Source organism: Delphinus delphis, chromosome 14 (assembly GCF_949987515.2).
Source record: "Delphinus delphis chromosome 14, mDelDel1.2, whole genome shotgun sequence".
Lineage (NCBI taxonomy): Eukaryota > Metazoa > Chordata > Mammalia > Artiodactyla > Delphinidae > Delphinus > Delphinus delphis.
This window is the reverse complement of record NC_082696.1, coordinates 16,185,627-16,200,147: the sequence shown is the minus strand read 5'-3', so window position 1 is coordinate 16,200,147 and position 14,521 is coordinate 16,185,627. Positions and strand designations below refer to the sequence as shown.

General features: G+C 35.3%; 1 protein-coding gene across 4 annotated transcripts in view; it reads left to right on the top strand.

Annotated features, from left to right (window-relative positions):
- The window catches only part of TAB2 (TGF-beta activated kinase 1 (MAP3K7) binding protein 2), an 86,653-nt gene that overhangs the window by 25,641 nt on the left and 46,491 nt on the right, over positions 1–14,521 (top strand). The window lies entirely within an intron of this gene.

Below are 14,521 nucleotides of genomic sequence, written 5' to 3'. Positions count from 1 at the left end.
ACGTATTATGTAATACTTTCGCCTGAAGAATTTAATTATATTTTAAATGTAAGTATATAACTAGTATTTGCTATGTTTTTACTTGATTGCTCAAAAGAAGCCAAAGTCATTAGTAGTTGGAATGTCGTGAAATTTAACAACAAAACTAAAAACTAAGGTTTCTTGCTACCTTAGATTTTAACCGAGAAAAAACCACTTATGAATGGTTAGAGGGCTGAGGTCACTTAGCTTTTAAGGACATTTACTGCTTTTACCAATTTGTATAGATTTAGAAATAATTAATCCATAAAAGGTGACTTTATTTACTAAATGGGTAGATGACCTTACACATCCTTTGATTTTAAAGTTCAATTCAGTTAGGTTAGAGATTACCCAAAATTGAACAGAGGAATTTTATATCCCAGTTGTGATTTTAAAAGATGATTCCAATATTCTAGCTTATGCTTTGTATTCCTTCCTCCAGTGTTAATGCATAATGAATTTAATGTCAGCCAGTCTTGTCAGCATTAGGTCACTGATTATGTGCCACTTCATTTGTTTGGTATGGAAATAATTATATCTCACTGAGTGTTGAATTAGGACTGGAAAGAGTTACTACCAGAGTTACTATAGGGTCATTACCACTGGTAGGTGAATTGAAGGGGAAATTAGAGAGAATTGCTTCAGAATTTCAAGTTGTACTGGTTATCACTGGGGCTATGAGTAATGGTGAAAGTTTTCTACATTATTAAATGCAAATTGTGTATAAAACACTGTGCTAGGCACAGTAGGGATGTAAAAATAAATAAAACTTGCTTTCAGTCAGTTTACAAACAAGTGATACAAAAAAAGTATCATAATAGAGATAAGCAATGTACTTGAGAGTGCCAGAGAGAATCAACTTTGTAGAGAAGGTAATATTTCTACAGAACCTTGAAGAGTAGATAGAACTGTTTAGCGAGAGTGACAAGAGTACTCCTAAGTTATGGAAGTCAGAGTATATAATATATGCTGAAAATTGTGAGCACTCCAGTGTGCCTACAGAATAGTAGGGTACAGAAGGAACATGATGGGTGATGGAGCTGCGTCACACATGCTTTCAAATGTCTGATGAAGGAGTTTGGATTTAGTCCAGTAGGTAATGAGAATCCATTGCAGGTTTCTTAGCATTGGCACACTTAAGTCAGTGAGGCTTTTGAAAAGCTGACTGCAGTACAGTAATTGATAAGGTTAGAGATTAGGCAGTAGGAACACCTATAAAGGACAACACTTATTGTTATGTGATTGGGCATTATGTGTGAAGAGTTTTACCTGCAGTTTCTCATTTAATCCTTACAAGAATGTTGTAAGAAGTAATTGAAATAATACAGGTTAACAGCGTTCATCACAGAGCCCAACCTGTAGTGAGGCTAAACCAGAGTGGTTATGCTATAGGTTCAGAGGAGAGTGCTCTTGTCCACCTTTATGTATGGACGTTTAAATCTCGTCTGTCAAGACTCCTGATGATTGAGCGTTGTTGCAGTTGCTAACTGTATCGGTAACAGTTTCAGCATTGATAACATAGGCTTTGAGTTATTTGAAAGTACATTGAGTTGGCTCAGTTCAGGTACTTGCAAATAAATTCTTTCTATTCTGCTCTTACTCTCCTACCCACATATCAGAATACAAGTAGTGTTATGGGGAAATATGTAGGAAATAACTTTATAGGGAAAATATTCTGCTTTAAGCTCAATTGTTTATGCTTAATTATACAAGTAATACATGAATATATATCCTTATAAAAAATTCAGACATAACAGAGATGACTAAATCTCCTTGGTCCATCTTCCATCCATGTGTCCCTTTACCCAGCCGGCTCTCATTAGTGTTACCCTTTCAGAGCATTTCCTGTGCATTCATATAAAAATAATCTGTCTAAAAATTTTTTTGTATCCTTTTTTTTTTTTAACACAAAGAATATCATTATACATGGGTTTTGCATCTTTTTTCATTCAGTAATGTCTTATAGGTCTTTGCATATAATTACTTGGATATCTTACTCCACTTAAAAAAAAGTTGTATGATGTTCTTTAGTATTTCTATACAGTAATTTATTTATTCATTCCTCAATGGTCATTCAGGTTGTTCTTTTAGTAATATACACTCCAGTGACATCCTTATGTGCTCCTCTTTAAACACATGTGTTTGTCCATAGGTTAGATACTTTATATTGTTATAGATGGAGCTCTGGTACTTAATGATCAGCAACAAATTTCATTTACAACTGATTGTGCTAGCACTGGGTAGTGACACCACAGTTGAGAACTGCTGGCCTAGAATACTGTTCTCCTACTGACTTAGTTGGAACTGTAGATATATCTCTTAATACGTCTTTCCATGATTCTCTTCAGTTAAAAAGAAAAAAAAAATGGTTTACCTGTTGTCTTCTCTGCTTCACATGTGGGGAGGATGAAGTAAGATAACAAATATATGCTATAAGAAGTCCAATATAAATCTGAATTCTACTAATTTATAATCTCAGAAGCAGGGACCATATTTTATTCATCTTTGCATGTTTAGAACACATTACCAGGCTTATAGTGGGCAATGTTTGTGGAATGGATCCCAGATATCAAGGTGAACCAAAAAGTAGATCATATTTATGAGAAAGTTCCAGGCCACTATAATTTTCTTAGCTCTTTTACATTATCTAGAATCTGTACATTTTTCACTGAAAACTTTCTACCTTTTTAGCCTTATCTCACTTACCCTTCTACACTACAGCTATAATTCTTCAAATTTATTCTTTCATGGTCTTTCCCGCAACACAAACAGTAGTCAGTGATATCCTGCAAGACTTCTATGATTCATCTGTAATGGCTAAGTTCAAGCACTACATTCTTTGTGAAGTTTCTCCTGCCTCTCCTTAATTCCTAAGTTTTAGACACTTCCTCCTGATCTCCACTGCAGCTTATACACTGCTAAATGGCACAGAGTGAATGTTGCTGAATGAATGCATGCCCACCTCTGGGACTTGGTGGAATGTCACAGAACCAGGCAGGGCTTGGAACTTCAGAGATAAATTATCTGAATCTGGAAAGTGAGAGGCATGTTGTTCTTGCTGACTTGTGGGATTCAGCACATATGGTGCAGAGGAAAGCAATTAAGATCATCTATAATATGCCTGTGCCTACCCTACTTCTTCAGCCTCTTCCTTTATCACACTTTTTCACTGTTAGTCTCACTCCCTGCACTTCAACGTTAACCAGCTTCTTGTGGTTTTCCAAACTTGCCATGCATTTAAAGTCTTTTCCCAGACAACTACTTATGTTTGAAATATTCTTTCCCTCTTGCCTGACAATCTAGCGAACACATTTTTATCTTCCAAGACCCAGCTTAGGTGTTGCCTTCTTTATTTTATTTTTTTTAAATTATAATCTTGTGATCGTTTTGTTTTTCATGTCATCATTCTTTTTTTTGAATTTTATTTATTTTTTTATATAGCAGGTTCTTATTAGTTATCCATTTTATACATATAAGTGTATATATGTCAATCCCAATCTCCCAATTCATCCCACCACCACCATCCTCCCCACTACTTTCCCCCCTTGGTGTCCATACATTTGTTCTCTACATCTGTGTCTCTATTTCTGCCCTGCAAACCGGTTCATCTGTACCATATTTCTAGGTTCCACATATATGCGTTAGTATGCGATATTTTTTTTTTCTCTTTCTGACTTACTTCACTCTGTATGACAGTCTCTAGGTCCATCCACGTCTCTACAAATGACACAGTTTCGTTCCTTTTTATGGCTGAGTAATATTGCATTGTATATATGCACCACATCTTCTTTATCCAGTCGTCTGTCAACGGGCATTTAGGTTGCTTCCATGTCCTGGCTATTGTAAATAGTGCTGCAGTGGACATAGGGGTGCAAGTGTCTTTCTGAATTATGGTTTTCTCTAGATATATGCCCAGTAGTGGGATTGCTGGGTCATATGGTAGTTCTATTTTTAGTTTTTTAAGGAACCTCCATAGTGTTCTCCATAGTGGCTGTATCAATTTACATTCCCACCAACAGTGCAAGGGGGTTCCCTTTTCTCCACACCCTCTCCAGCATTTGTTGTTTCTGGATTTTCTGATGATGCCCATTCTAACTGGTATGAGGTGATACCTCATTGTAGTTTTGATTTGCATTTCTCTAATAATTAGTGATGTTGAGCACCTTTTCATGTGCTTCTTGGCCGTCTGTATGTCTTCTTTGGAGAAATGTCTATTTAGGTCTTTTACCCATTTTTTGATTGGTTTGTTTTTTTTTTTTTTTAATATTGAGCTGCATGAGCTGTTTATATATTTTGGAGATTAACCCTTTGTTGATTCATTTGCAAATATTTTCTCGCATTCTGAGGGTTGTCAATTCGTCTTGTTTATGGTTTCCTTGGCTTTTTTTGCAAAAGCTTTTAAGTATCAATAGGTCCCGTTTGTTTATTTTCGTTTTTATTTCCATTACTCTATGAGGTGGATCAAAAAAGATCTTGCTGTGATTTATGTCAAAGAGTGTTCTTCCTATGTTTTCCTCTAAGAGTTTTATAGTGTCCGGTCTTACATTTAGGTCTCTAATCCATTTGGAGTTTATTTTTGTGTATGGTGTTAGGGAGTGTTCTAATTTCGTTCTTTTACATGTAGCTGTCCAGTTTTCCCAGCACCACTTATTGAAGAGACTGTCTTTTCTCCATTGTATATCCTTGCCTCCTTTATCATAGATTAGTTGACCATAGGTGTGTGGGTTTATATCTGGGCTTTCTATCCTGTTCCATTGATCTGTATTTCTGTTTTTGTGCCACTACCATATTGTCTTAATTACTGTAGCTTTGTAGTATAGTCTGAAGTCAGGGAGTCAGATTCCTCCAGCTCCATTTTTTTCCCTCAAGACTGCTTTGGCTATTCAGGGTCTTTTGTGTCTCCATACAAATTTTAAGATTTTTTGTTCTAGTTCCATAAAAAATGCCATTGGTAATTTGATAGGGATTGCATTGAATCTGTAGATTGCTTTGGGTAGTAGAGTCATTTTCACAATGTTGATTCTTCCAATGCATGAACATGGTATATCTTTCCATCTGTTTGTATCATCTTTAATTTCTTTCAGCAGTCTTATAGTTTTCTTTTGTCTTTTGTCTCCTTAGGTAGGTTTATTCCTAGGTATTTTATTCTTTTTGTTGCAATAGTAAATGGGAGTGTTTCCTTAATTTCTCTTTCAGATTTTTCATCATTTGTGTATAGGAATGCGAGAGACTTCGGTGCATTAGTTTTGTATCCTGCAACTTTACCAAATTCATTGTTTAGCTCTAGTAGTTTTCTGGTGGCATATTTAGGATTCTCTGTGTATAGTATCATGTCATCTGAAAACAGTGACAGTTTTACTTCTTCTTTTCCAATTTTTATTCCTTTTTTTTCTTTTCCTTCTCTGATTGCTGTGACTCGGACTTCCAAAACTATGTTGAATAATAGTGGCAAGAATGGACATCCTTGTCTTCTTCCTGATCTTAGAGGAAATGCTTTCAGTTTTTCACCAGTGAGAATGATGTTTGTGGTGGGTTTGTTATGTATGGCCTTTATTATGTTGAGGTAGGTTCCCTCTATGCCCACTTCCTGGAGAGGATTTTTTTTTTTTTTTTTGCCATACTTGGGCCTCTCACTGTTGTGGCCTCTCCCATTGCATAACACAGGCTCCAGACGTGCAGGCTTAGTGACCATGGCTCATGGGCCTAGCCGCTGCACGGCATGTGGGATCTTCCCAGACCGGGGCACGAACCCGTGTCCCCTGCATCGGCAGGCAGACTCAACTACTGCGCCACCAGGGAAGCCCATCTGGAGAGTTTTTGTCATACGTGGGTGTTGAATTTTGTCAGAAGCTTTTTCTGCATCTATTGAGATGATTATATGGTTTTTATTGTTCAGTTTCTTAATATGGTGTATCACATTGATTGATTTGCATGTATTGAAGAACCCTTGCATCCCTGGGATAAGTCCCACTTGACCATGGTGTATGATCGTTTTAATGTGTTGTTGGATTCTGTTTGCTAGTATTTTGTTGAGGATTTTTGCATCTATATTCATCAGTGATACTGTTCTGTAATTTTCTTTTTTTGTAGTATCTTTGTCTGGTTTTGGTATCAGGGTGATGGTGGCCTCGTGGAATGAGTTTGGGAGTGTTCCTCCCTCTGCTATATTTTGGAAGTGTTTGAGAAGGATAGGTGTTAGCTCTTCTCTAAATGTTTGATAGAATTTGCTTGTGAAGCCATCTGGTCCTGGGCTTTTGTTTGTTGGAAGATTTTTAATCACAGTCTCAATTTCAGTGCTTGTGATTGGTCTGTTTATATTTTCTATTTCTTCCTGGTTCAGTCTCGGAAGGTTGTGCTTTTCTAAGAATTTGTCCATTTCTTCCAGGTTGTCCATTTTATTGGCATTTAGTTGCTTGTAGTAATCTCTCATGATCCTTTGTATTCCTGCAGTGTCAGTTGTTACTTGTCCTGTTTCATTTCTAATTCTATTGATTTGAGTCATCTCCCTCTTTTTCTTGATGAGTCTGGCTAATGGTTTATCAATTTTGTTTATCTTCTCAAAGAACCAGCTTTTAGTTTTATTGATCTTTGCTATTATTTTCTTTGTTTCTATTTCATTTATTTCTGCTCTGATCTTTATGATTTCTTTCCTTCTGCTAACTTTAGGTTTTGTTTTTTCTTCTTTCTCTAGTTCCTTTAGGTGTAAGGTTAGGTTGTTTATTTGAGATTTTTCTTGTTTCTTGAGGTAGGCTTATATTGCTATAAACTTTCCTCTTAGAACTGCTTTTGCTGCATCCCATAGGTTTTGGATCATATTGTTTTTGTTGTCATTTGTCTCTAGGTATTTTTTGATTTCCTCTTTGATTTCTTCAGTGATTTCTTGGTTATTTAATAACATATTGTTTAGCCTCCATGTGATTATGTTTTTTCGGGTTTTTTTCCCTGTGATTGATTTCTAATCTCATAGTGTTGTGGTCAGAAAAGATGCTTGATATGATTTCAACTTTCTTAAATTTACTGAGGTTTGATCTGTGACCCAAGACGTGATCTATCCTGGAGAATGTTCCTTGTGCACTTGAGAAGAAAGTGTAATCTGCTGTTTTTGGACAGAATGTCCTATAAATGTCAGTTAAATCTAGCTAGTCTGTTGTGTCATTGAAAGCTTGTGTTTCCTTATTAATTTTCTGTTTGGATGATCTGTCCATTGGTGTAAATGAGGTGTTAAAAGTCCCCCACTATTATTGTGTTACTGTTGATTTCCTCTTTCATAGCTCTTAGCAGTTGCCTTATGTATTGAGGTGCTCCTATGTTGGGTGCATATATATTTATAATTGTTATATCTTCTTTTTGGATTGATCCCTTGATCATTATGTATTGTCCTTTCTTGTCTCTTGTAATATTCTTTATTTTAAAGTCTATTTATCTGATACGAGTATTGCTACTCCAGCTTTCTTTTGATTTCCATTTGCATGGAATATCTTTTTCCATCCCCTCACTTTCAGTCTGTATATGTCCCTAGGTCTGAAGTGGTTCTCTTGTAGACAGCATATATATGGGTCTTGTTTTTGTATCCATTCAGCAAGCCTGTGTCTTTTGGTTGGAGCACTTAATCCATTCATGTTTAAGGTGATTATCGATATCTATGTTCCTATTACCATTTTCTTAATTGTTATGGGTTTGTTTTTGTAGGTCCTTTACTTCTCTTGTGTTTCCCACTTAGAGAAGTTCCTTTAGCATTTGTTGTAGAGCTGGTTTGGTGGTGCTGAATTCTCTTAGCTTTTGCTTGTCTGTAAAGCTTTTGATTTCTCCGTTGAATCTGAATGAGATCCTTGCTGAGTAGAGTAATCTTGGTTGTAGGTTCTTCCCTTTCATCACTTTAAATATATGATGCCACTCCCTTCTGGCTTGTGGAGTTTCTGCTGAGGAATCAGCTGTTAACTTTATGGGAGTTCCCTTGTATGTTATTTGTCATTTTTCCCTTGTTGCTTTCAATAATTTTTCTTTGTCTTTAATTTTTGTCAATTTGATTGCTACGTGTCTCGGTGTGTTTCTCCTTGGGTTTATCCTGCCTGGGACTCTCTGCGCTTCCTGGACTTGGGTGGCTATTTCCTTTCCCATGTTAGGGATGTTTTCAACTATAATCTCTTCAAATATTTTCTCAGGTCCTTTCTCTCTCTCTTCTCCTTCTGGGACCCCTATAATGTGAATGTTTTTGTGTTTAATGTTGTCCCAGAGGTCTCTTTGGCTGTCTTCATTTCTTTTCATTCTTTTTTCTTTATTCTGTTCCATGGCAGTGAATTCCACCATTCTGTCTTCCAGGTCACTTATCCGTTCTTCTGCCTCAGTTATTCTGCTATTGATTCCTTCTAGTGTATTTTTCATTTCAGTTATTGTATTGTTCATCTCTGTTTGTTTGTTCTTTAATTCTTCTAGGTGTTTGTTCTTTAATTCTTCTAGGTCTTTGTTAAACATTTCTTGCATCTTCTCCATCTTTGCCTCCATTCTTTTTCCGAGGTCCTGGATCATCTTCACTATCATTATTCTGAATTCTTTTTCCGGAAGGTTGCCTATCTCCACTTCATTTAGTTGTTTTTCTGGGGTTTTATCTTGTTCCTTCATCTGGTACATAGCCCTCTGCCTTTTCATCTTGTCCATCTTTCTGTGAAGGTGGTTTTTGTTCCACAGGCTGCAGGATTGTAGTTCTTGCTTCCGCTGTCTCAGTGTTGCCTTCTTTAATTAATTGTTTCCATAAACCCTCCACTTCCCTCAGAATTGATGGGTCCCTTCTTTGTTTCCCATGTATACTGCAGCACAACTCAGTTACAGTTCAGTTATCATATTTACTTGTTGATGTATTGTCTTCCCCTACTATAATGTAAATTTCTTGAGTGGAGGCAACTGTGCTTTTATTAATTTTAATATTTTCAGCACCCATTATCATATAGAGTGACTAGTAGACACTCAACAAATGTTTATTGAGTAAGCAAAATATGTATACTATATAGTACATATGCAAATATAATATATAACAGTAATATATTAGAAAATATGTCATTTCATAAATCAAAATATGAAGTAGATGATCACTTTCATATATTTTTGCAGTTCATATTTTCTTATTATGAAAGTCTCTAGATTTATGGATAAGCATTGTATAATGAGATTTCTGGTTCTTTATTCAACTATATTATACAATTAAAAATATTGAGTATTCTCTAAGGGTATCTATAATTGTTTGGAGAATTGTGAAATAGATTTATATGTAATAAATCTGCTGAGATAGAAGTTTCTGTACAGTTTTGAGATTATTCTTGACCATCTAATATAAAATTCATTCCCCATAACTATAACAAGATTAATAGCCATCTTTTCAACAGTTTTGTAGTGTTAGATTTGAAAGACTGGCACATAACTTAACAAAAAACAAAATTACTTTATTTTAGAGAGTTGATTCAATTTAATATTGTTTCACTGTTTTAACCACTCATTTTAAATACACTGTAATTTCTTTTGAAGATTCTGAATACTGTTATAGTAATGAAATCTTTCTTTTAAATGTTTTCCTTTGCACATAGATCCTTATGTACTTTCTCCATTAGCAGGCTTAGCAGTCTCATGATTCACCACAGTTGTCAATTACCAATCAAGTGTATGTATATGATTTTAAAATTACTGATATAACTTTTTGTTAGTTATTAAAGGTTTTGGAGATCAAGAATAACTGTCCATTTATACTGTGTCTAACTCATGAAGTTAATCATCACACTCTCAGTGCCGTAACACACACACATACCTAGCATCTGGCCAGCAGTCTACACTGGGGAGAAGTCAGCTAAGGGCCATGACAGTAGAAAGAAGATGGGCAAAGTTAGATGAGATGAACAGAAAAAACAGGGGTCAAGGAAGGGGTTGAAACTACATGGAGATGGTGAAACTTCTTATAACTTTCTCTGAATCTTCATCTTAAAATGCCATTCTAGATTAATATTTTAACCACATTATTATAATTTTTACATGTCACTGAGACTGTTAGTTCATTCCAAATGTTTATGGTTGATGTAAGATGTAAACTGGTTCTTTCAAGTGCTTTCATTTCTTTTTCTCCTCTTTTTTTCCCTTTTACCCATAAATAGGAGCTTATTATCATATCACATATTTATATCATGTTTTCTTTTAAAGATATTTGCATACAGGATGCATTATCCAAAAATTACATGAAAAGGGGCTCACTCAGAAGTAACTTTGTTTCCATCTTAAAGCCCTAATGTATTGAAAGATAATAATGGGGTATGAATTGGAAAATACACACAAGGTAGTTAGTTATATAATATGTTTTGATGGATTATAACCATTCTGCCTTAGATTTATTGCACTTTTCTTGATCCTTAGAAAATGGTAGCACTCACCACAAAACCACAATACATAAATTGCCAAGTGTGGCTGACTTGCACATTCCTTTTAGAGGAACTTATAACTGGTAAGCCTTTTAACCATAAGAAATGGTCAACATTCAATGAACTTGAGGCAGTGTATTAAATGAGAAAATTGGGAAATTTTTTTTTAAGAGGAGGTAATGTGGATCATTATGTTACTTCAGTTATTAATATTTACTGTTTTTCTTTAGAAAATAAATTACTGTAGGCTTATAAAGTTGAGAAATACATTTTCTGGTAACATAATCCTTTGTTCCCTTTAATCTTTTAACTAACACTAAATCTGAACATGATAGGTAAAGTAAGTAGCATTTAGGTGACTAACTTGGTGTGTTTCTGTTATTTTATTTTTGCAAATATCTATGTAAAATGATTCAGTATTACAGCTGTTTTATGGTAAAGTTTATGCTACAGGTGAATTATACTTATCCTGTTTTTAATTGTAGATGATGATAGTATTTGAATTTTAGATTTTTAATTGCCATAGCTATAATTCTTACATTTTAAATGTTAGGAAAATAACTTGATATTATAGAATTTGGGGGGCAGTGAGTTTGCTTTGCCTTAATAAAGATGTAATATCATGCTCCAAGAAATACAGTTCTAAAAATTTGCTGTTGAAGTTAATTTTGAGATTTTTCATTATTCAATTAATGGCATTTGTAAATTCTTTTAAAGTTAATCAGATGTGAAGTGCATCAACGATTACCTACTTGGCATTTGATGAGATACTTACATATTACACCAATAATGAAAAAGGTATTTTAAATAGTGTATATAATTAGGAAGGTAATACTTTTTTTTTAAGTTTAATTCTGAAATCTTCATTGAGGCCAAAAAGTTTCAAAACTTGCTTTAACTTTAAAAAAGTTATAGCTAACTCACTGCACAGTCTGATCCTGTCAGCCAGTCCACAGAGAGACACAAGTTAAAATTAGTAATAAGAAACTGTTAACATCATATTGACAACCAAATATGTAAGTTGAAACATTCTACCTTCCAATTAGACATCCTGGGGAGTTGAGTAACCGTTGTTGAGGTCAGGGGCTTTGCAGTACAAACAGTTCTGTTAAAATTTAACATATGTGTTCCTAAAAAACACCATACTATGGAAAATAATACAGTCAAAAAATAAAAAAACAAAACCCTACAAGACTTACGGGAAACATGGAATTGGGGTACAACACTCAAAATGTCATCAGTGAACATTTAGAAAGATAGGAACCTTAAAAAACATGATAGTATAGTTTTACACATGTTAAGTGGCTAAGAAATATGTAAATACTTGTACAATATTTATACAAATAAATATTGTATTTTGCTTTTAAACCCTCCTGAAGTTTGCCTTGTAAAAGAAGTTTCCACATAGTTGTGGAAGCTTGCTATTGTGAAGTGGTTGAAGAAGGGTTTTCTGAAATCACAAGGGAAGTTGAACACAAGTTGTGGATGGGTGTGACTGATTCCACGAAGATGCAGTGAGCTGAGGTAGCTGGCAGATGGTTGAGGTGTGTTCACATTCACATTTTGTGTATTCACATGCAGCTTGTTTCAGCTGAGTATGGTTTTCTGCATTCACCTAGTGTTTCTGGCAGATAAAATCACAGCAAAATTCATTTAGTGTTCAAATTGTTCCCTAACATATCAATTGCATTGAAACAAATTTACAGTTTCAAAACAAGTATTACAGCAGCACTGACATAGCCAGGGGTAAGGCAGACACTTTAGTTTGGAGGGATAGCTACCATTTTTTATAGTAGTCTTTAATCTAGATGTATTCTGATCTGTATTTAGAGATTTATTGCAGCAATATTTTTTGAACATCTACTACTTGCCTTACACTTTCTAAGTGTTTAGGGTACAGCAGCGGTGAACAAGGTAGTCTCTCCACTTTGAAACTAACATTACTTGTGTAAAAATTTCTGTTTGTTGTCAAGGGTTAGTTTTAGGAGGTAAAATTGGATAGATGAATGGAAGAGGAAGTCTGGTAAAAGGAGTCTACTGGGCAGCAAGGCTTTTCTCTTACCTCTTAAATATATATACTTTTATAAGACAATTTCCTAGGGTTCTATCCAACTCAAGATTTCATTGTTTATAGAAAAAATTATCGTCTCTGGAAGTCACTATGGAAATCAGAGTTAAATTTTAGGATGGTATATATGGTTAAAGTGGAAAGACCTTCTTGTCCACAAGCTAAAGGAGAATCCTAATGCAGTTGAGAAATGAACTTTAGTTTTATATATTTCTTCCTATTTCTCTGTGATATTTCAACATGAACTGTATTTTTTTTTTTGTTATAATAATTAAATTTGTTCCAGCAAAACTCAACCATGTACAAACTGGGCAAAGATAAAATATGTATACCAGTTTACATAATAATACTAAACCGTTAGTGTTAACTCAAGATCTTCTATGATAAAGGCCACTGTACACTTGCAGCCTTCATTGGCCTTTCTCGTCTTCTCTTGTAGATACTCACCACCCCAAACTCCTTCTTCATAATTCCCTTTCCTCCTGTCCCTCCTTCTTTTAGCCAGACAGGTGACTGACTCATTGTCTCCAGAACCTGCCCAGTATTTGGTTGCCTTGCTTCATACTTCAACCTTATTTAAGTACCCATGATTCAAGACCCTCCCACACCTTCCCTCAGCCCAGAGAGCCCTTTAAACACCTATAGCACAGTTTATATCACTTATCTGGCACTTATATGCAACCTAATATTTGGTTTTCAGGTAGCTTTATCTGAGTTACCTAATTAAAACAAATTATTTGTCCCATATACATGGGAAAGGAAGGCCTCAAAGGCTCAGTCAACTCCTTCAATATTCTGCAGCCAGAGTGGCCTGCAGCTGTGTTTGCTAAGGTTTTGTTCCTTTGTACTTTGTGGAAATTCATGATATTTAGAATAAATAATTATTACTACTAGTGTTTGTATTTTTTGCTACAGGCCAGGCAAGTGTAATACCATTAATTTTCACTGTGTTATCACTAATCCTGTAAATTCTTGGAGTTTCCTTCATTTTACAAGGAAGAAATGATAGTGTTAATGGCTACCATTTACATAAGCTATTTTATTTACTTGTTTGCTTGCTCTGTGTTCCTTTTTATTATCTTATGTGTATTACTCAAAATCATGTGAGGTAGCTACTCTGTCATCACCATTTTGTAGGTGAAGAAACTGAGACACAGAGGAGTTTAATGATTTGCCCAAGAAGACACTGCAAGTAAGTGACAGATTAAATTTCATAAATAAATGAGCACAAATTATAGAATCCTAGAATTTATACTTAACCAGCCATTTAATTGTCTCATCTTATTAAATGAAACAATGCCCACTAATGTAGAAATTGAGGGTGAAATATTTAGCAGTGTTATTTCTGTTTTTAACTATTAATATGTTCTTTTGCCAGAAAATTTTAGAAACAGATGGTTAGAGTATTGTTTCTTGAAATTCTACTGCTTAGGAAAGTTTTAAGCTTATCTGAGAGTTACATTTAATTTATTCATTGATTTCTTTTTTTTAATAAGACTTTAATAATAAAGGCCAACACTTTGTCAAGTTTAAATTACATGAATCTAAGTAGTTTATATAAGATACATTACCAGTTACTCCGTTTTTATTTATCTTTTTATAAATTAATTAATTTATTATTTATTTATGGCTGCATTGGGTCTTCGTTGCTGCACGCAGGCTTTCTCTAGTTGTGGTGAGTGGGGGCTACTCTTTGTTGTGGTGCACGGGCTTCTCACTGTGGTGGCTTCCCTTGTTGCAGAGCACAGGCTCTAGGCACACGGGTTTCAGTAGTTGTGGCATGCGGGCTCAGTAGTTGTGGCTCACAGGCTCTAGAGCACAGGCTCAGTAGTTGTGGCGCACAGGCTTAGTTGCTCCGTGGCACGTGGGATCTTTCTGGTCTAGGGATCGAACCCATATACCCTGCATTGTCAGATGGATTTTTTTTTTTTTTTTTTTTTTTTGCGGTACGCGGGCCTCTCACTGCCCTGGCCTCTCCCGTTGCGGAGCATGGGCTCCGGACGCGCAGGCTCAGCGGCCATGGCTCACAGGCCTAGCC